Raw genomic sequence first — 21,709 nt, forward strand, 5'->3', positions numbered from 1 at the left:
CTTAATCATAAATTGTAAGCCTTCGAGAGAATTCTCATATTAATCTGATAATGTATAATACACAAAGCCATATTTAGATCTCTTGTCTTTTGTAACCAAGTTCCTCAAGCAATCCTCCCCTGAAAGGTCATTAGTATCACCACCAGCAACTGAAGCAAGGAAGCATTGTCGTTTAATTAGTGGCTTTTCTTCTCCCACAAAAAAGTAGACTGGGCAGGGCCTCTATTATCATTAAGATAGATATGCGGTCATCCTGTAACCCCTGGGCTCCATGAACTTTTTTTTTTTTTTAATAATTTGATAATTTTCAATGTAGTTAGTTTTCTTTGTAATTCTATGAATTTTATTTTATGGATTTAAAAACATTATTCTGAGGAGTTTTGGGTTTCCTTAGACTTCCAAAGGGATCCACATTTAATAACACCTGCTCTACAACATAGCCCCTAAATGGACGTCAAGCTATTGGTGGGACATCTCCAATGACTACAGCACCTAGGTGGTACAGCAGATAGAGTGAAGGACCTGAAATCTGGAAGACCTGAGTTTAAATTCAGTCTTAGACACTATCAGTGTGACCCTAGGTAAGTCACTTAGCCTCTATCTGCCTTAGCTTCCTCATCTGTAAAATGGGTATAATAATGATGCTGACATCATTAAATGAGCTCTGTAAAGCACTTTGCAAATTTTAAAGGTACGTATAAATGCTTTGTGACACAGTGGATAGAGCACTGAGACCCGGAGTCAGGAAAACCTGAGTTCAAATCTAGCCTCAGATACTCAAGTCACTTAACCCTGTTTACCTCAGTTTCTTATCTGTAAAATGAGAAGGAGAAGGAAATGGCCAACCACTCCAGTATCTTTGCCAAGAAAACCCCAAATGGGGTCAGGAAGAATTGGACATGACTGAAATGCCTGAATAGCAGCAAAACGATGTCAGCATCAAAGGAGTTAACGTGTAAAACACTTTGCTAACTTGAAAACACTATATAAATGCTAACTATTATTATTCGGCACCTCACTGCCTTATAAGGAAGTCTATTTCAGTAATTTTTTCTTGATAATTTTTCTAATAATTTTGTTTTTATGACACATTCATTTATATGTATAAATGTATATATTATGCGTATATATTCTCTTTCTCTCCCCCAGAAAACCATACCTGCTAACATAGAATAGAAAACAAAGAAAAAAATTACCAAGTAGAGAACAATTAAATTACCCTGGGTTTAGAGACTGTCAGAGAGAGAGAGAGCAAAAGAGAGAAGGAAGGGGAGAATAACCTGCAGGGTAATGCAAAAAACACACCCCCAAATCAAAGATATTATCAAAAGATAACGAAGCACAGAAGGGGGTAAAAATATAAGTGGAGTTTTTTATAATAGGAAAATTGAAGCTGGAGGAGAATAGCTAATATACCATAAACCCCACAACTCTCCACGTATTTCATGGGACCAAATTGCAAAGTGTTGGGGTACAAAAATGGGGAGAAGGGGAATGAAAGACAAAGAGAAATGATCATGTATGTTTATCAAGTCCATGAGAAGGACAGCAGGAGAATGGGTGAGGAATCATAAGGAAGGATTGAATCTGGGGAACAAAAGAGTAGAGAGATTTCAACCCAACAGGATATACTTTCTCAAATACTCTTTAACTTCCTAGCTCCTCAATTTACTCATTCCCCATGACCTGCTCTTGCATTTCACCTTAGTTACACCTCCGCTACACATAGAGATGGTCATATCCTTAACCTTAGCATTACCCAAAAGTGTTTCACCTCCATATTCACAAACTCTGAGATTTCTTTATTTAATCAAAATCTTTCTAGCATTTCATCTTCTGCTTTAAGCTCCCTAACATTGTTCTTTATCTTTACTTGTGATCTCCATTTTCCCTGACCTTTCGGTTCTTCCCCAGGCCAGCACTTCTGCACTAGTTATATCCTTTCCTATCCCAGCTCCTGGGTGAATCAACTTATAACTACACTGTCTTTGATTCTTGAATTCTTTCTTCCCTTATCCTGTTGCCAATCAGACCCCAACCCAGCAAAATAGGAAAAGAGGTTTAATCAAATGAATATGCAAAAACAGGAATATGCAATTCAAGAAAATTATCAAATCAAGAAATGAACTCAAAATAAGCATAAAAAGGAAATCTTTAAAAACAGGAGAACCAAAAAAGACTACTGAAGTGATAAATACAACAAAAAGTTGGCTATTTGAAAAGACTGGTAATTTTTTCTTCTGTAAAAAAGTTAATTTCATTCTGAGCTTAATCATCATATAAAACGGGCTTAGCACAGCATCACATGGCACATACTTAATAAAGGCTTGTTTTGTTTCTTTCTTGCTACACTATCCTTAGCTCCCCCCTCTCCTTCTATCCCTACTACTGGACAACTTTTTTTTTTAAAAGCCCTTATAACAAATACGCAGAGTCAAACCAAACAACTTCCTACATTGGCTGTGTCTGAAAAATGTCTATCTTATTCTGCATCTTAACTCTCACCTGTTTATCAAGAAAGGGATAAAATCAGTACTCTGGAATAGATATTTCATTGATCAGAGTTCTTAAGTCTTTTAAAGTTGCTTGTCTTTATAATGTTAGTGTACAGATCTCGATTCTGTTCACTTCACTCTGCATCAGTCTGACAGGTATTCCCAAGTTTCTTTGAAGCTATCCTTTTTATAATCTCATATAACCCAGAACATCCCACTAAATTCATATGCCATAAATTGTTTAGCCATTTCCCAATAGATGACAACCTGCCTCAGATTCAATTTTTTGCCACCACAAAAAGAGAAGACTAACAAAATTTATCCAGTCACATTGAAAAGTAGATGGTGGAAAATAAAATTAAACAAACAAAAAAGGAACACATTGAAATCACAACAAACACAAAAGGAAAAGGATCACCAGACCCCAGTAACTACAATTATGTGCTAACAAAGCTGAGAATTCAAGTGAAATAGGATTTGCTACCCAAAACCATAAACTACCCAAATTAACAGAACACCAAATAGCTCTTATATAATCCAATGATCCAAACAATTCAATTTCCAAAAGGAAATGGAACCAGTTATAAAAAGAGGGAGTGAGGTTAGATTTTCAGAAGAATTCTATGAAAAATTTAAAGAGTAATTAATATCTATACGATAAAAAAGGTCCTCAAAATTTCTGAGAGAACAAACTGACATCCTGGAATTTGTAGTTCAGAGGGACAAACATTTCCTTTTATCTTAACAGTGATTTGGAATTATCATATTCTTTAGAACAGAAGGCAGACTTTAATCATATGCAAGAGTTTTTAAAGGGACACAGTCTGTGAGAGATTGAAAAGAAAGATCAAGGACTGCATGAAGAGTTGGACAGCGGCAGCAGCACTGAGAAGGGGGCGCGACAGCCTCTGCAAAAGGATTAATGTGATAGACTGTTAAGACTTGGTGAACAGGGGTATCTGGAGGAGATTCTAGTCTCCCCCTTCTAAAACAGAGGAAGAGAAGAAAGGATGGAATACCTTCTGCAGAATCACTCATCAGTGTTACAAAGACCTTGAACTAAACTTGTTTTATAAGATGACTATTGCCCCAATACCTAAACTAGGTAAAGATGTTTGAACAATATTGATAATGACTGTGGATTCAAATGTTCAAGAACTGAAATGGAGAAACTGAAAGGAACTGTGGTAGAGACCAGAGAAATCAAGGTGAACCTTGATTAGGACCTGGAAGTACCCAGGAACATTATACTCAAACTGAAACCTCTTCAAGAACTGAGGAAATTTCCCCCCCAGAAGGTCTACTCTGTCCCCAGTCTCTCCTTTCCATGTCTGACAAATAACACTATAATATATTCCACTCATTTCTTTTACCTAAACGTTCCTTATATTCTGATTTTTGCCTCAAACATAAAGAGGCCAGGAATTAACTAGAGATACATGAATCTTTAAATTAGGAGAGAAAGCCAAACCTTAGTCTGAGTTTTAAGAAGTATCATAACTAAGGGGTTCTGAGCAATTTAAATTATATTAATAACATTTTCTCTGCTATTAACTCTATTAAAGGGCCGGAGAAGGGGCCATGTTGGACAATAAGTAATCTGGCTATTGTAATAAAGTGTAGTCAGTTAAATCTCTTGCCTCCAATATGAGAAGGGAAACGGGGCAGGGTGGAAGTAGGAGAGATCCAGGTGGGAACTGGTGGCATAGGGGTGCCAAGGTGAGATTCAGCTATATCTCTTCTAAAAAAGGAAAAGGAAGAAAGGATCAAATATTTTTTGTAGTACCATCATCCAAATATAATAAAAACACTACCAAATTTGTTTTTTCAGGGAAAAGGCAAAGTGGAATGGAACTAAAAATTTATTAAGAATCTACTATGTATCAGTCACTTCACTAATGGCTTTACAAATATTATCTCATGTGATTCTCATAACAACCTTGTGAGGCTGGTGCTATTATCATCCCTATTTTACATTTGAGGAGACTGGGACAAACAAAAGCCAAGTGACTTGTCCTTGATCACACAGCTAGATCAAATTTGAACTCAGGCCTTCTTGACTCCAGATCCCATACTCTCTCCACTGTGCCACAATTATAGATCAATGTTAATGATTATTCATAATTTTAAAATAAAATCCTGGCAAAAAGGTGACAACAAGTTATACAAAAATCATTCATTATGATCTGTTTGAATTTATACCAGAAATATAATGATAAATTTATGATTAGGAACACAACACAAACACATTAAAATAAATACATCCCAAATCACAATTATATCAATAGATATAGAAAAAAAGCTTTGACAAAGTACACCACTCATTTATGCTAAAAAAAAAAAAATCTTAAAGAATATAGGCACAGAAGGATCTTTTAAAAAATAGGATAAAAAGTATTTATCTTAAAACTAAAAGCTATTATTATATGCAATGATGAAACACTAGAAATTTTCCCAACAAGTACAGGGTTAAAGCAAGAACCCCCTTTTCCCATGTTGTTATGTGGCATAGTTCTAGAATGTTAGCAATAGCAAAAAAAAAAATTAAAAATAGAAGGAAATTAAAGGCATAAAGAGGTATGAATATAATGGAATATTACTGTACTATAAGTATCGAATATGATGAGCACTGAGAAGCAGGTGAAGAATTATATGAACTGATTCAAAATGAAGTACAAAGAACCAAAAAAAATTACATAATAACTACAGCATAAATGGGAAAATAGCAATAATAATAGAAGCTGAATATTGCAAAATTATAATCACCAAGCTTAGCTCCAAAGAAGAGATTGGAGACATCACCTCTCCACATTTCTTTGCAGATGATGAGAGATGGGGAGAAACCATAAGTGGGGCACAATGCATATAACATAGGATTTTCTAATATGTTGGTTAGTTTTTTCTGAACTTTTTTCTCTTCTTCATTATAATTCTACCAGAGATAACTCTATGAGAGGGTATGGGGGAAGGGTCACAGGGTTATAGATTTATAAGAGGCATTAGAGACCATTCAGTTTATCCCCTCATCTTACAGAGAAGAGATTTGAACTCAGCTCCTCCAGTATCCAGGGTTGGTGCTCTATCCACTGTGTCACCTACCACTCTAGAAAAAGTTGTTTTTATTTTTTTAACCCTCTAGTCTTCAATCACAGCTGAAAGGAAAACCCATCAGAAAACTCTGAGGAGGGAATTCTGGTTCAAATACCATTTGACTAGACTGACTTTGAGGTCTTTTTCAAGGTTGAGTTTCTGATATTTGTATCTGAACACAGTAACCATTCCTTCAAGTCTTCTCTTCTCTAGGCTAAGCACTCTAAATTTTTTAAGATCTTTTCCCATATGATAAGGTTTGGAGTTCCCCCTGCAGAAGGGAGGAAAGCAGGAAGTCTGAGGACCTATAGAGGAAGTGGTACAGTGGGTGGCGCACTCAGCCAGCATCTAGCCTTATTGCTAGCCATGTGACCCTCCAAAAGGAAAAAAAAAAACTTTGTTGATATATTTTGTTTTTATGTCATTTACATTTTCCTTTATATCAAAAGGAAACCTAGTTTAGTGGCAAGATCAACTGCTTTGGAATCAAAGGACCTAGGCTCAGATCCCACCTCTACTACTGACTTCCTTGGGATCTTTGGCAATAAACTTAACCTCTGTAAGCCTCAGTTTCCTCATCTGTAAGATGAGGGGATAGACTGAATGGTCTCTAATGTCTCTTATACATCTATAAGCCTATGATCCCTCCCTCAAACCCTATTTGCCTCAGTTTCCTCCTCTGTAAAATGGGAATATTATGATAGCACTTACTTTTCAGGGTTGTTGAGAGGATCAAATGAAATAATGCTTGTAAAAAGTCATACCTGGCACATGAAAGACACTTCACAAATGCTTATTTTTCTTCCCTCCCCACTCTCTTTTATCCTGGTCACTTCTCTCTGGACATACTTCAGTTTGCCATTATCTCTTAAAATGTGATGCCTAGAACTGAACAAATTGCTCCAGATAGTATCTGACCAGTGCCAGGTATGACGGGACCATTCCCTCCCTTATTTTGGAATGAAGGCCTTTATTGTACAACTCACAGAGACTGCACTGTTGATTCTCTGAGCTTTCTGTCATCAAGTAAAACCTTCCAGTCTCTTTGACATGAAGTGCTGTCTAGTCACATCTCTTTGATATAGCATTTGTATAATTAATTGCCTTTTTGTGAGCTAAAGTGCAAAAATGTGCATTAAAGAGCTATTAGATTTCCTCTTGGGACAGTCAGTACATCATTCTGCCCTGCTCAGATCTTGTTCAGATCCTTATTATATCTTGGTTGAAGGAATCAGGGACATTTAACTTGGGGAAGGTGAAACAGTGAGAGTTCATAGTTAGAAACGATCACTGTCTAAGTATTTGATGGATGGTCATGTGGAAGAGATTAGACTTATTCTGGTTGGCTCTACAACACCATGCAGAAAGTACAGAAAGGCAAACTCTAGCTTGATGTAAGGAAAAAATCCTTGGCAAGTCCCTGAAACGCTCTGAACTTCAGTTTTCTCATCTGTAAAATGGGGTTAATCATATCTCTACTACCTGCCTCTCTGGCTTGTCATAAAAATATTTTGTAAATCCAAAGTGCCACATAAATGTGAGTTGTTACTACCTAATCCAATCTTTAGCTTATTGAAGTCCGGCTTCTTTATCCATCATTCTATGACAGCTTGTTTTCTCAAAGGGCATTGCTGATGTTCTAATGACCAAACTCTAATTAAACATATTCAAAACTCGAGTGAGCTGACACAGGAGGTAGTAGATTGACCTTCAATGGAGATCTTTAAACCAGTACTGAATGGTCATGCATCAGATATGATGGAAGGAGGATTCTCTTCTGGTATGAGTTAGAATAGATAACCTCTGAGGTTGCTTCCAACCCCAGTTATGGTTGTGATTCTGTAATGTCTTCTCTACTTTGTTCTGTTGTGAAAATGAGGTCATAGATGTACAATATGTTGTGTAAATGCAGGATATTATTATCATTGTACAGTCAGCTATATGATGAAGTGGACAGAGCACTGGAAAGATGTCCGGAACTCTGAGTTTGAAGCTAGCCTCAGACGCTATATCTGTGACACTGGGGAAGTCACTTAATTTCTTTGTGCTTCAGGTTTCTTATCTATGAAACGGAGACAATAGTAGCATCTACTTCCCAACGGTTGTTGTGAGGATAAAATGAGATAATATTTGTAAAGCATTTTGCAAACCTTCAACCACTATAGAAATGCTAGCTAACAATAATAAAAATACTAATTTTGCTGTTGTTCGGTCATTTTAGTCATGTCTGACTCTTCCTGACCCTATCTGGGGTTTTCTTGGAGTGATTTGTCATTTCCTTCTCCAGCTCATTTTACAAATGAGGAACTGAGGCAAACAGGGTTAAGTGACTTGACCAGGGTCACATAGCTAGTAAGTGTCTGAGGCTGGATTTGAACTCAGGAAGATGAGTCTTCCTGACTCCAGGCTGGTCACTCTATCTACACATCACCTGGTGGCATCATCATCATCATCATCATCATCATCATCATCATCATCATCATCATCATCATCAATAGTCTTGTTTTTGTTTTTAATGCACACTTCTTTAATCATACCAGGAGAGATAGCTATGGACCCAATAGCTAGAAAGTGAGTCATACAAAATGTTCTCCTCAGCTATTTCATTTAACCCACCTCATTCCCAGTTCCTGGGACCACCCATCAGTGTATCTCCTATTCTCCATCTGCTTGGTGGCTGGTCTTATCACTATTAGATTGCATGGAACTCTAGTAGACATTAACACAGTCAATGAGCACTGGGACTGAGGCGTCGAAAAAAGAGGCGAAGCGTTCAATAAATTGAGCGAGCAAACAAGAATTTATTAAATACTTCTGCTGACCCATCACTGTGCTTGGCACTTGAGATACAAAGATGAAAACCAGGTCACCCCCAACCTCAAGGAACATGAGCTCTACCGGGGGAAAGAAAGTAGGTCCATGTAAGTAAGGTCCCTTTTGGGAAGGAGTCTCTCTCACCTAATGGGATCCAAAAAGCTCAGTAGCCAACATCCGCTTTCCTCTACTTCTCATCATTCAAACCACATAATAAAGTAACAATAATAGTAATAATAAAAGCTAACATAGATGTAGTATTTTAAGATTTTCAAAGCACTTTATATAATCTCTTATTTCATTCTCATAACAACCCTATGAGATAGGTTATCCTTATTTTATAGTTGTGGAAACCCAAACTGAGAAAACTTGTGACCGACCTGTCCAGTCTCAGACAGCAAGATGGTTCAAGAGCTGTGACTTTGTAATCGGGTGACCTGGATCAGATTCCCACTTCTGACATAGAAGAGTTGTGTGATCCTTGGGAAGTCACTGAAACTCTCTGAAGGTCAGTTTCCTCATCTGCAAAGTGGGGTTTTTAATACCTATACTACCTGCCTTCCTGGTTTATTACCATACAAATATTTTGTAAACTATAAGCATGAGTTGATATTGCCTAACCCAATCCTTAGCTTATTGAAGCCTGGCTTCTTTCTCCAACATTCTATGTAAATTATTTCCCCAAAGGACATTGCTTATGTTTTAATGACCACATCCAATGGCACTTTCTTTTTTTACCCCATTTATTTACCTATTTATTTTTAGTTTTCAACATTCACTTTTAGAAGATATTTTTGAGTTTCAATTTTTTCCCCTCCTTCTCTTCCCTGATCACCAAAATGGTGTGTAATCTAATATGGTATGTGTGCAATCATGTTAAACGATTTCCACATTGTGTGTGTGTGTGTGTGTGTGTGTTTGTCCTTCATTGCCGAAGAAAACCATGCTATCAGAGAAATAATGACATGACTTGCATTTGACTTTGTTTTTTTGAGCAAAGGAGGGCTGTGCAGGTCACCAGCCTCACTTCTCCTCCAGAGCCATCTGAATCCAGTGACCAGATATTCATCAAGATGACAGGAGATGACCCAGGATGAGGCAATTGGGGTTAAGTGACTTGCCCAAGGTCACACAGCTAGTGAGTGCCAAGTGTCTGAGGTGTGATTTGAACTCAGGTCCTCCTGACTCCTGCACTGGCACTCTATCCACTGTACTACCTAGCTTCCAGGATAAGGTATACTAAAAGAGTAGATATCCAGACTTTTTTACCTCTATTTTAATAAAATTTCATGATTAGTCATGTTGTGAAAGAAGAATCAGAACAAAAGGGAAAAACTACAAGAAAGAAAAAAAAAAGAGAGAAAATAGTATGCTTCAGTCTGCATTCAGACTCCGTAGTTCTTTCTCTAGATGTGGATAACCCAATGGCACTTTCTGGTACCACTGACCTTTCCTCACACTCTCTCCTCCCTTGGTTTCCATGACACTGCATAGTTCTATTTCTCCTCTAACTCCTCTCGTGCCTTTGTTGGCAATTTCTCCTTCTGCCCCCTTTACTATGAACATTCTTTAAGATTCTATCCCTCCATTTTAGGGGAGAATAATTCTTCAGGGGAGAAGAGTGCAGTAAACAACCAAATTCTGGACTGACCTTGCCATCCTCTTAATCTGAAGAAAGCTGGTCTGTGTTAGTGAGCATGACCAAAGCATCCCTGACAAGCTGTTGAAAATGGACTGGAGGACGGTGTTTTAGTAGGGGCCTAACAGTCTGCAAGCTTGATGTGAGTCACCAGCAGAATGGGGAGATCAAAAAGCCAATGAGAGCTTGGGCTACCTTAACTTCCAAGAAAAAGGAAGTGATAGTCCCTCTGTACTCTGCCCTGCCCTACCCAGGCCACACGTAGAATACTGTGTTCAGCTCTGGGTGCCACTGTTTAAGAATATTGAGGAGCTAGATAGCCCCCAGAGGAGGGCAACCAGAATGGAAAATGACTTTGAGGAACTGGAGATGTTTACAGGGGTGAGAAGACTTGAAGGGTCATAACAGCTGGGTTCAACAACTTTAAGGGCTGCCACGTATGTGGAGGAGGGAGTAGTCTTGTGTGGTTTGACCCCAGAGGGGAGAACTGAGAGTAACAGATGGAGGTTACAAAGAGATATGATTCAGCTTGGTATCAAGAGGAAGACAGTAACAACCAGACCTGATCCAGAAGTGGTATGGGCTATCTTGGGAGGTGATGAGCTTTCTGTCACCAGACATCTTTGAGCAGTGTCTAGGTGATAACTTTGGTAAGCAAGCAGGGGGATTCTTTTATATGTTTGACTAGATAGCTGCTGAGGTCCCTTCCAACTCTTTCTGTGATTCTGTAAGTTCAGATGGTCCAGAGCCAACATTCCCTTTGGCTTTTCAGGATGTGAGTAGCAGGGTGGTGCAGTGGATAGAGCATTGGGCCTGCAATCAGGAATACCTGAGTTTAAATCCAGCCTCAGATACTTACTAGCTGTGTGACCCTGGTCACTCACTTAACCCTATTTGCCTCAGTTTCCTCATCTGTAAAATGAGCTGGAGAAGGAAATGGCAAACCACTCCAGTATCCTTGCCAAGAAAATCCCAAATGGGGTCATGGAGAATCAGAGACAACTGAAAATGACTGAATGACATCAAATAACTATTCTCCATGAGCAAACATCCAGGCCCCTTACCACAGTTTGTGTAGACTGAGCCTATGTAAAAATAGTATAGTTAGCAGTTTGGGGAGGAGGATGCTATTCAAACAGTCTAGTTCCTTGCTTTTCAGGCCTACTCCCTGAGATTGGCCTCCTTGTAGTGGGCCAGAATAAAGAGCTGGGATCAGGTTCATCTGGTGAGCCAGATTTTCCAAGCCAAAATTTGGAATGCATGCTCTGACAAAGGGTTTGTCAGACTTTTTTCTGACTTGTGTCATATCGATCAGGATAATTGGACAGACTTTTATATTTGGTGCACTCTACACTGTATTAAAAGACTTTAAAACCAGAAATATTGCCTCACATCATTATTTCCATCCTAGGAAGAACACATAATGGATTCATAGTTAACAGATGTACATAATACATGCATATTTTCATCAGTCCTTGTTACATTTCTTCAGTCTGAGATTCTCCATAGAATCACAGAAGCAATGATTTAAAGCTATAAAGGACCTCAGAGACTGTCTTGTCCAACACTTTTGTTTTAAAGATATGGACGCTGAGGCTTAGGGAAATCAAATAACTTGCCCAAAGTCACACAGATAGTAAATGTCAGAGGCAGGATTTGGACCCAGATCTTCTGATTCCTGATAGAGTGTTTTTTTTCTGTTACTTAATATTCCCATCTATGTGACATGTATGTACTTACTACATGGAATTGATTCATTTATTTGCTATTGGTTGAAATACTGGAATTATTTTACTTTGGACAATGGGGTAGTATATTTGAAATAGAAACTTTTCAGAGTCTGGGACGTATGTTTGACATACTTTTGGTCAGAACCCTAAGGAAACAAAGAGACATTTTTGGAATGGCTACTGGAATGAAAGTGGAAGAAAGTTTGTGGGGCCAACTGTGAGAATGGGAAGGGGAAACCTATTTGGAGCAACTGGCTACTCTAGAGAGGGTCCTTTTAAAGATTTCTGATAACCTATAACCCATAACCTATAGAAATGTAGGTAATCAGGTTTCTCTACTTCCTAGCAGGGTTCCTCAGACTAAAAATAGCTTCTTCATACTGCCTGAAACCCATACTAGAATCCTCGCTATAGAACACAAAAAAACACTCTCTTGACAGCTCTAAAAGCAGAGATTCATCTTGCTTAATCTAACTCCTTTTTGAAGGCCAAATATCTCTGGAATATTTCAGCATTGTGATGGTTAGGGAGTAGTGGAGAAGGTGGGTTTGAGTTCACTCAGACATTAGTGAATTAGTTTTGTAAAGGGGATGATTTCCAGGAAGTAATCCAGGAATACAGGGCATTGGTGCCCAGTTCTAACCTGTCTTCTCCATTGCTACCAAGCATCTCCTTGAAACTTGTCAAATCTCCAGGGTAATTTGCATGGCAGTGGTGCTAGCTGCTTGGAGCATAATGAGAACTGAAAAGTCATTTCTAAATATCCAACAAATATGAGGGTCATCCTCCTGAAGGAAACATATATAGTTGTCCATACCTGTGGTCAGTGGTATATTGATAAATGTTTGATAACCCAGCTCTTCAAAAAATATGCACAAATGATATAGTTTTAAGTTGAACCTACATTATTAACATGTTTTCCATTGCTTTCTTTGGAGGGGGTGGTAATTGGTGCTAAGTAACTTGCCTAGGGTCACACAGCTAGTAAGTGTCTGAGGCCAGATTTGAACTTAGGTCCTCCTGATTCCAGGGCTGGTATTCTATCTACTATGTCACCTCTCCATTACTTTCTTAAGTCTAGATGATGAATAGAATAATTAATGAAGCACTGATTTGTAGCATTTGCCAATTTTCCAAAGATGTAAATGCTCATCTTGAAAATTTTACATTCAGTTCTTCCACTCTACTGTCTATATGGGACTCTTTCCTATATTGATAGTGTTTAGCTGTGGGCCTTACTAATAAAAAAGTAGGAAAATGTGTTGATTAGAGCTAGGTATTTGGGGGGACTAGGTCATCTCACAAAAGATCTATCCTACTTTAAGGAAGAAGAAGGACCAGCAGCTGAAGAGGGCCAACCAATGATCATAGTGCTAAGGAGCTACGGAACCCAGGAGGAGATGGAGGCAGCAACACTGAGGAGAAGCAGTGAATGGCGCATCTTCAGAGACAGAGAGAAGCATCTATGGATGTGTACAGCAGCAATGAGATTTGGTTATTGGAGGTGGTATTCCCATTTGGAGTGCATGGAGTGTTCAGGGATGATTAGCACCTCTGGTGTGAGGGCTTGCCAAATACTCTTCATGGCTGCTCATCCACCTTTGGTGTTCACCTGGCACTGAACTCTTACCTGTTGCTCCAAGAAGCTGTAGCATGCACAGTGGCCATATCTCAAGTAAAATTGACTTAGCAGATAGGCTAAAACAGGTTGAAGGTGATTGACAGACCCCAAATCCACTGGTGAATTAGGGGTCATCAACTTCAAGCATGTGAAGACTTCTCCCAGAGGAATGGGTGGAAAAGAACAATTTATTTCAATTACCATGAAGGCAACTGAAGCAGGCAATGTGGAAGACTTAGAGCTTGGTCAGATATCAAAGACACCAAGGTCATCCACTGCATCCCTGGCATCACCAGTCATCCTGATTTTTGTCTTGCCACCACTGGACTTTGATGACTCTGGAAGAAAGATCCAGGCTGATAGGATTTTGTGAAACTCTGCCTCACTTAAGTTCAATTCACTTGAAAGTCAAGACATCACCCATCATCCTCTATTTTACTATTTTATTATTACACTCTATTTTTATTTTACTATTTTACTTACCTTGAAGTCCTGTGGCAGCAGGCAAGTGATGATGTAACAGATGCGTCACAACCCTGCACATGGGTGGCCCTCAGCATAGGGTCATCTTCTCACTGGACTGAAGTAGCAGTAAAATTCAGCAGTTTCCAGGTGTTTGACCAATTTTTTTTTTTAATTTTTACATTTCCTTCCCCAATTACATGTAAAAACAAATTTTAATTTTTTTATAAGTTTTGAGTTTCAAATTCTATCCCTCCATCCCTTCCCTCTCCATTCCTTAAAGTGATAAGCAATCTGATATAGGTTATACGTGTTCATTCCTGTAAACTATATTTCCATGTAAGTCATTCTGTGGAAGAAAACTTGAAAAAGGAAGGAAGGAAGGAAGGAAGGAAGGAAGGAAGGAAGGAAGGAAGGAAGGAAGGAAGGAAGGAAGGAAGGAAAGAAGGAAGGAAGGGAAAAAGAGTGTGCTTTAGTCTGTATTCAGATGTCATCACTTCTTTCTCCGGAGGCAGATAGCATTTTTCACCATGAGTCCTTTGGGATTGTCTTGGATCATTGCATTGCTGAGAATAGCTAAGTCATTCATAGTTGTTTATCATGTAATAGTGCTGTTGCTGTGTACAATGTTCTCTTGATTCTGTTCACTTCAATCTGCATCAGTTCATGTAAGTCTTTCCAGCTTTTTTAAAGGACCATAATCACCTACTAACATGAGGAAGAGGCTAGAAAGGGTACCTAAAAATTGTTTGTTTCACCCAGCCCCGGCCTGTTTACTGCAGCAGCTGGAGATTCCACCCTATGGTCAAAACATACAAAAACAGTACAAAAATATTTGCAAATATGAATCCACTCACAACTGGTACATGAAATGCATGCATGCTCATGAACAATATGAATTCTAGTAAATCTGAAATTCTTGTTGTGAGAGAACTCAGCAGACATCACATCCAAATAGCAGCCCTGAGTGAAACAAGGCTGGCAAATGAAGGCCAGCTTACTGAAGATGGAGTTAGATACACATTTATCTAGAGTGGCCAATGTGATGAGGAATGCTGTGAAGCTGGTATAAGTTTTGCAATCAGATCTTATCTGGTCAACAGGCTTGTTTGCCTCCCCAAAGGACTGAATGATAGGATCATAACAAAACAACTGCTGCTTGCAGGAAGGCACCATGACACTGTCATCAGTGCATATGCTCCCATCATGATGAACCCTCATGAGGCCAAAGAAAATTTTTATGAAGACTTAGAGACCCTCATCATCAATGCTCTGAAGGAGGACAATTCAAGATGACTTTAACACCAGAGTAAGCACAGACAGACATGGCAGGAAGTCTTTGGGAGGAATGGAGTTGAAAACAACAACAACAGCACTCACTTACAACTGAAGATTTGTGCATCTCACAAACTTCTCATCACCAACACTGTCCTCTATTTATATAATTGCAATAAAACATCATGGATATCACCTCTGGCACTTAATAGACTACTTCATCATAAGGAGAAGAAATAGGAAAGGTGTGAGAATGACAAAAGCAAGGAGATCCAAGTGCTGGACCAATCATAGACTTATCCTCTTCTAACTGAACATTCACATTCAACAAAGTGGTGACCCCAAGGCAAGACAACTGTCAGGAGACTCAAAGTCGACAGATGACAGTTTCTTCCTGAGTAAACTGTTTATTGCTGACCTGGAGGAAAAGCTGAGTCAGCACACAATTGTCTACAGTGCAGTAGAAAAGGAATGGGTAGCTTTCAGAGGTTTGGTGTACAGCACTACATTTGTTCTTCTGGGCCAAGACACTTGCAAATATCAGGACTGGTTTGCTGAGAATGATGGGGAAATTCAGAAGCTGCTAAACCAAAAATGAGAACTCCATGGGATTTACCAGCAGGACAATTTGTCAGTCTCTAAGAAGGCAGTATTTAACTCCATCAAAAGTAAAGTACAAGCAAAGTTTAGAGAGATTCAGGATTCTTGGCTCAATAAGCAGGCAGATAAGATTGAGTTTTACAGTGATAACAAGAATCCAAAAGCACTTCTACAGTGACCTGAAGACTATATATGGGCCAACGACCTCTGGTGCATCTCAACTACTCAATGCTGATGCAGCCTGATCAGTGATCAGGGATCAGTGATAAAGAAATGATAGGTAGGCTAAATACTCCCATAGTGTTCTCAACATACCATCATCAACCAATGCTAAAGCCATTGACCATATACCTTAGGTTGAAGTCAATCCTTCTCTGGCCAAACTTCCAAATGAAGAAAGGTTGTTGAATGCCATTAAGTTACTCTCATGTAGCAAAGCATCTAGTGCTGATTCCATCAGAGAACTACTGCTCATACCAAAGCTGATTGAAATTTTCTGGGTTATATGGCAAAAGGAAGTTATTCCAGGAGATAAAGGATACCTCCATTGTTCATCATGGTTTGTCTTTCATTCTTGAAGAGGACCGTGACATCAGGAAAATGATGCCATGACTTGCAAATGAATTGGATTTTAATGAAGGAGGGCTGTGCATAGTCACCAGCCTTACTTTCTCCTCCATAAACATCTGGGTCCAGTGGCCAGATATAGGTCAGGACAACTGGAAATGGCCCAGGATGCAGCGGGAGACCTTGGCCTTTTTAAGCTAAGATCTTTTTGAGTTCTCATTTTGAGTGAGGGAATGGCCTTTCAGTTATTAGGGATCTTTAAGAATGGTCCAAGCAATAGCCCCTTTAATCCAAAAGAAAAAAAATATCAAACTCAGAGAGGAAGACCCTCAGGGTTTCTGATCAAAAGAGAAACAATTACTATTTACATTCACTCTGAGCCATCAAGACCCCAAAAAATAACCATGAAGTGGTGCTTGGGCAGGGACGTATTGCTATCCAATCAATGAGAACCAGAATCAATTGGGCTTAAAGAATGGTCTTTAAGAAAGAAATGTAAACCCCAAGATATTATGGTAGGTTTCAGCCGTTAAAATTTATCTTCCTTTGGACAAAGCACCCTCAGGTAAGGGCATGATACATCATGTAGGGAGAGGAGAGGAGAGAAGAGAAGAGGAGCTGTGTTACCCAACTGGAACTGGCCATTTGGGTCCCCACGGGGCAACTCAAACTACTCACAGTAGTTTTCGAAGAGGACCATGGCATCAGGAAGGTGATACCATGACTTGCAAGTGAATTGAATTTTAGGGAGAGAAGACCATGCAAAGTCACCAGCCTCATTTTCTCCTCCAGAAGCCAGATATAGATCAGGACAACTGGAGATGGCCCAGCCATTGTTGATCTCTATAAAGGAAAAGGAAACAGGCTGTCCTGTAACAATCACAAGGAAGTTTCCCTTTCAATTATTGTTGGCAAGATTCTTAATTGGCTAATCCTTCACCTGTAAAATGGTCGTCTACCAAAAAGTCAGTGTGACTTCAGAAAAAGCCAAGGAATGGCCGACATGGTATTTGCTTCCCAATAACTGCAAGAGAACTCCAGGACCAGAACAGAGGTCCGTATACAATGCTTGTCAACCTGACCAAGGTCTTGGGTATTGTCAGTCATGACAGTTTGTGGCAGGTCATGATGAAATTTGGTTGCGTAGAGAAGCTCCTCATTACTATAAACCATTGTCATGAGGACATGCTTGCACAGGTACTGGATAAAGGAATCCATTGTTCTCATGGTTTCCCAGCCACCAGGGGAGTAAATAGGGCTATGTACTTGCTCCCATGCTTTTTAGCATGATGCTTTACATGATATTGTCACATGCTTTCAATAAGGATCAAAATGGCATCAAGGTCAGCTACTGCACTGATGGATAACTATTTAACTTGAAAAGGCTGCAAGCCAAGATCAAAAGGGAGGAAGAGTTGGTTTCTCTTTGCAGATGACTGTACCCTCAATGTAGCTTCAAGCTGAGATGCAATAGAGTATGAATCAATTCTTTGCTGCTTGTACTAATTTGGCCTCACAATCAACATCAAAAAACAATTTCTCCACCAGGCAGCACACACATGGAACCACTGATTACAGCAAATGGAGAAATTTTACCTTGGCAGTATACTTAGTTGGAATGTCTACATAGATGATAAAGCTGATGTATGCATTGCCAGAGTTAGCTCAGCATTTGGGAGACTCTGAAAGAAAGTGAGGGAGAAAAGTGATATCAGAATGCATACCATACTGAAGGTCTATAGAGCTAATGTGCTGACTTCATTGGTTTATGCATGTGAAACATAGACAATCTACCAGCACCATGACAGAAAACTGAACCATTTCCATTGGAATTGTCTTAGGAAGATTTGGAAAATTACCTGGCAACGTAAGCTTATGAATACTGAAATCCTCTATTGAATTAAACTGCCAAACATTCAAACTCTGCTTCAGAGAGCACAACTCTGATGGGCTGGCTGCATTGTTCAAATGCCAAATGTATGTTTGCCTAAAAGACTATTTTATGGAGAATTCACGCAAGGCAAGCACTCACATGTGTGTCAGAACAAATGATACAAGAACACTCTAAAGGTCTCTTTGAAGAACTTTGGAATTGATTGTGTGATATGGGACACACTGACAAAGGACCATCCAACATGGCATGCCCATTTCAAAGAAGGTTCCGTACTCTATGAGCAAAGCAGAATCACAGTAACCCAAAGAAAATGTGAGATGGGCAACTGTATAAATGAACTGTTTGTGCCTGACCTGTGCTACAGTCTTCTGAGCTTATATTGGACTGATTAGTCACAGTTGGACACATTGTACCTTGACTCCAACAATGTGATGTCATCGGTTCTCTTCAAGTACAAAAGCTGAATAACACCCATTTGGATGCCACCTCTGGACATCGTTATCTGGGGAGCATGGGAATCAGTGGGGAATTCTACACCTTTGTGTGTGTGTGTGTGTGTGTGTGTGTGTGCAGAAGTGATAGTGGGGAGTACATTGTAGAAGGGCAATTCATACCTCTGACACTGCAGGCTCATTCGTTCATTGATGTCTTCTACTGCCAGACACTTTCCCCTTTGTTTCTCACTTGTTCAGTTGTGTCTGACTCTGACCCCGTTTTGGGGTTTTCTTAGCAAAGATAGTGGAGTAGTTTGTCATTTCCTTCTCCCATTCATTTTACAGATGAGGCAACTGAGGCAAACAGAGGTTAAGTGACTTGCCCAGGGTCACACAGCTAGTAAATGTTTGAGGCTGGATCTGAACTCAGGAAGATGAGTTTTCCTGACTGCAGGCTCAGCACTCATCTATCCACTGTGCCATGTAGTGGCCTCTCTGTACAATGCTCAGTCAACTGTGTTTAGGGAAGAGCTGTTTTTATATTTATTCATTTCCTATTCATACGTTCCTGGGCAACTAGATGTTATGACATATTAATTGTGTGTCCTTTAACTTAACCCTGCTTGGCTCAATTTCCTCTTTTGTAAAATGAGCTGGAGAAATAAATGGCAAACCACATCAATATCTTTGCCAAGAAAACCCCAAATAGGGTCACAAAGAGTTAGACATGACTGAAATGACTGAACAACATTCATTCACAGCTCTTTTCATTGCAGGATATGGTGATCTTGAAATATAAACAATATACAAATGGCAATGCCTCCCCTACCCCCTGTACATACATGCATGGTTCTTCTTCTTCCCTTTCCCCTTCTTCTTCTTCTTCTTCCTCTTCCCCCTTTTCTTCTTCCCCTTCTTCTTCTTCTCCTTCTTCTTCTTCCCTTCCCCTTCTTTTTCTCCTCCTCCTCTTCCTCTTCCTCTTCCTCCTCCTCCTCTTCCTCCTCCTCCTTCTCCTCCTCCTCCTCCTCCTCCTCCTCCTCCTCCTCCTCCTCCTTCTTCTTCTTCTTCTTCTTCTTCTTCTTCTTCTTCTTCTTCTTCTTCTTCTTCTTCTTCTTCTTCTCCTCCTCCTCCTCCTCCTCCTGCTTCTTCTTCTTCTTCTTTCTTCTTCTCCTCTTTCTTCCTTTATAAGCTAACAACTAGACAAAGATGATGAGGATTGGCCATATGAGGTAGCAGTATATTATAGAAAGAATACTAGATTTGGAGTCTTAAAAGGAGAATTCAAATCATAGGGTTCTGTGTGACTTGGACAAATCACTTTACCTCTCTTGACGCCATCTGTAAAATGAGGGGGTTAGACTACATGACTTTTATGGTCTTTTCCTGAACTGTTTGTGATTCCATGATCCCTGGAAAGGGGGATGACTGTTGCCATCCTCTGGGAACTGAGAATTGGAGGCAGAGTGATGTGCAGAACAGAACACCAGAGGAACAGGTATCTGATGCCATCTGATGCTAAGTACAGAAATTTGCAAGCAGATTAGATTACTTATGCAAGATGGTGGAATGGAATCCAATAGTAAGCGATAGGTGGGAAGTGCTGGTAACTAAGGTCAATCCACAAAGCAGGAAGCATAAAATACTGACAACCAAAGGAGACATGGAGGATCATTCCCATGTCTCCTTTGCTGGAGCTCTTTAACATAAAATTACATTGGTTTATTTTTCGGGCCTGGTGAACTGTGTGCTTGCAAAGGGAGTCAGCATGAACCCATGAAGTTGTGTCAGACAGGAAATTCCCAGATCATCTAGGTAGAGACAATGAACTACAGATAGGAGAAATTAATCTCCCCAAGTATGCCTGGGTCCTTTATGGCTAGTGAGAGTCTCTGACGCAAGAGTTGCAATTTAGTCATTGTGCTACATGGTAACTAGGCTTAAATGGCTCCAATTTGGATTTCTTTGACAGAGCCACAGTTTTATAGGTAGCTAGGTGGTACATTGGATAGAGTATTAGACCTGAACTCAGGAAGACCTGAGTTCGGATGCAGTCGTGTGTGTGTGTGTGTGTGTGTGTGTGTGTGTGTGTATACATACACACACGTATATATACATATATATACATACACACATATATGTATCTAATGATAGCCATCTTGGGGAGAAGAAAGAAAAGAAATTTACATAATAACTTTATTATATATTTAAAAGGAATAGCAAGTTGTACACAATAGATTTGCAGCTTCATGTATAATATTTTATTTATAATAATATTATTATACTTATACCATATAATATAATAATTTATTTATGATCTTTTTATTATATTATGGAAATGCTTGTTTTATTCCATAAATTAAAAGTAAAATAAACATTTTTTTTTTTAGAAAATCTAGTTTTGGACACTTACTAGCTGTGTGGCCCAGAACAACTCATGTAACCTTTCTGTGGTTTTGTTTCCTCATCTGTAAAATGAGGTTAATAATTAGCACCCATTTCCCAGGGTTGTTGGGAGGATAAAATGAGATAATATTTATAAAGTGATTTGTAAACCTTTCAGCACTATATAAATGCTATTTATTTATTTATTATTATTATTATTATTATTATAGCCATAGCAAATCTTTAGTTTTTCTCTTCTAATTTTTCCTAAACCTACGTTTAGTGTCAGTTTCATTAGAGAGACACATTAAAAGGCAGCGAGGTCTTTCATCCCAGTTTCCCTTAGGTGGGGTTACTGTGCTGAGAGTTTGGGTGTGGAAAGAAGAGAAAGTTTAGAGTTAAAGCAGAAGGGAGATAGTCTGATTAGACGAAGCAACTTTCCCATCTCGGGCTGCAGTTACTGCACACGGTCCCATTTAATATCACTTGAAAGTTTATGGAAACTTTCCTCATAAGAACCTTGTGAGATAGCTGGGTTTTGAAACTGTTTATTTTATTGAGAACTATGATTTCATTACTCTAGGAAACTTCTATTCCAGTGAGGAAACTCCCTCAACCAATCTAGACTGGCAACCATTTTGCAAATTATTGCTTCTTTCTCTTAGGGAGCTGGCTGGGAGACTGAGAAGCAAAATGACTTATTCAG

The 21,709-nt window shown here is 39.2% G+C and overlaps 1 long non-coding RNA gene across 1 annotated transcript in view; it reads left to right on the forward strand.

Moving 5' to 3' along the window:
* The first annotated feature begins 398 nt into the window (after nt 1–398).
* Nucleotides 399–21,709, forward strand: part of LOC140498275 (uncharacterized) — a 31,769-nt gene continuing 10,458 nt past the window's right edge. Inside the window, exons 1-2 of the long non-coding RNA XR_011965047.1 lie at nt 399–581; nt 8,744–8,907. This is a non-coding gene — a long non-coding RNA (uncharacterized lncRNA). The remainder of the gene's footprint in view (nt 582–8,743; nt 8,908–21,709) is intronic.

Source organism: Notamacropus eugenii, chromosome 4, assembly GCF_028372415.1.
Source record: "Notamacropus eugenii isolate mMacEug1 chromosome 4, mMacEug1.pri_v2, whole genome shotgun sequence".
NCBI classification, from domain to species: domain Eukaryota; kingdom Metazoa; phylum Chordata; class Mammalia; order Diprotodontia; family Macropodidae; genus Notamacropus; species Notamacropus eugenii.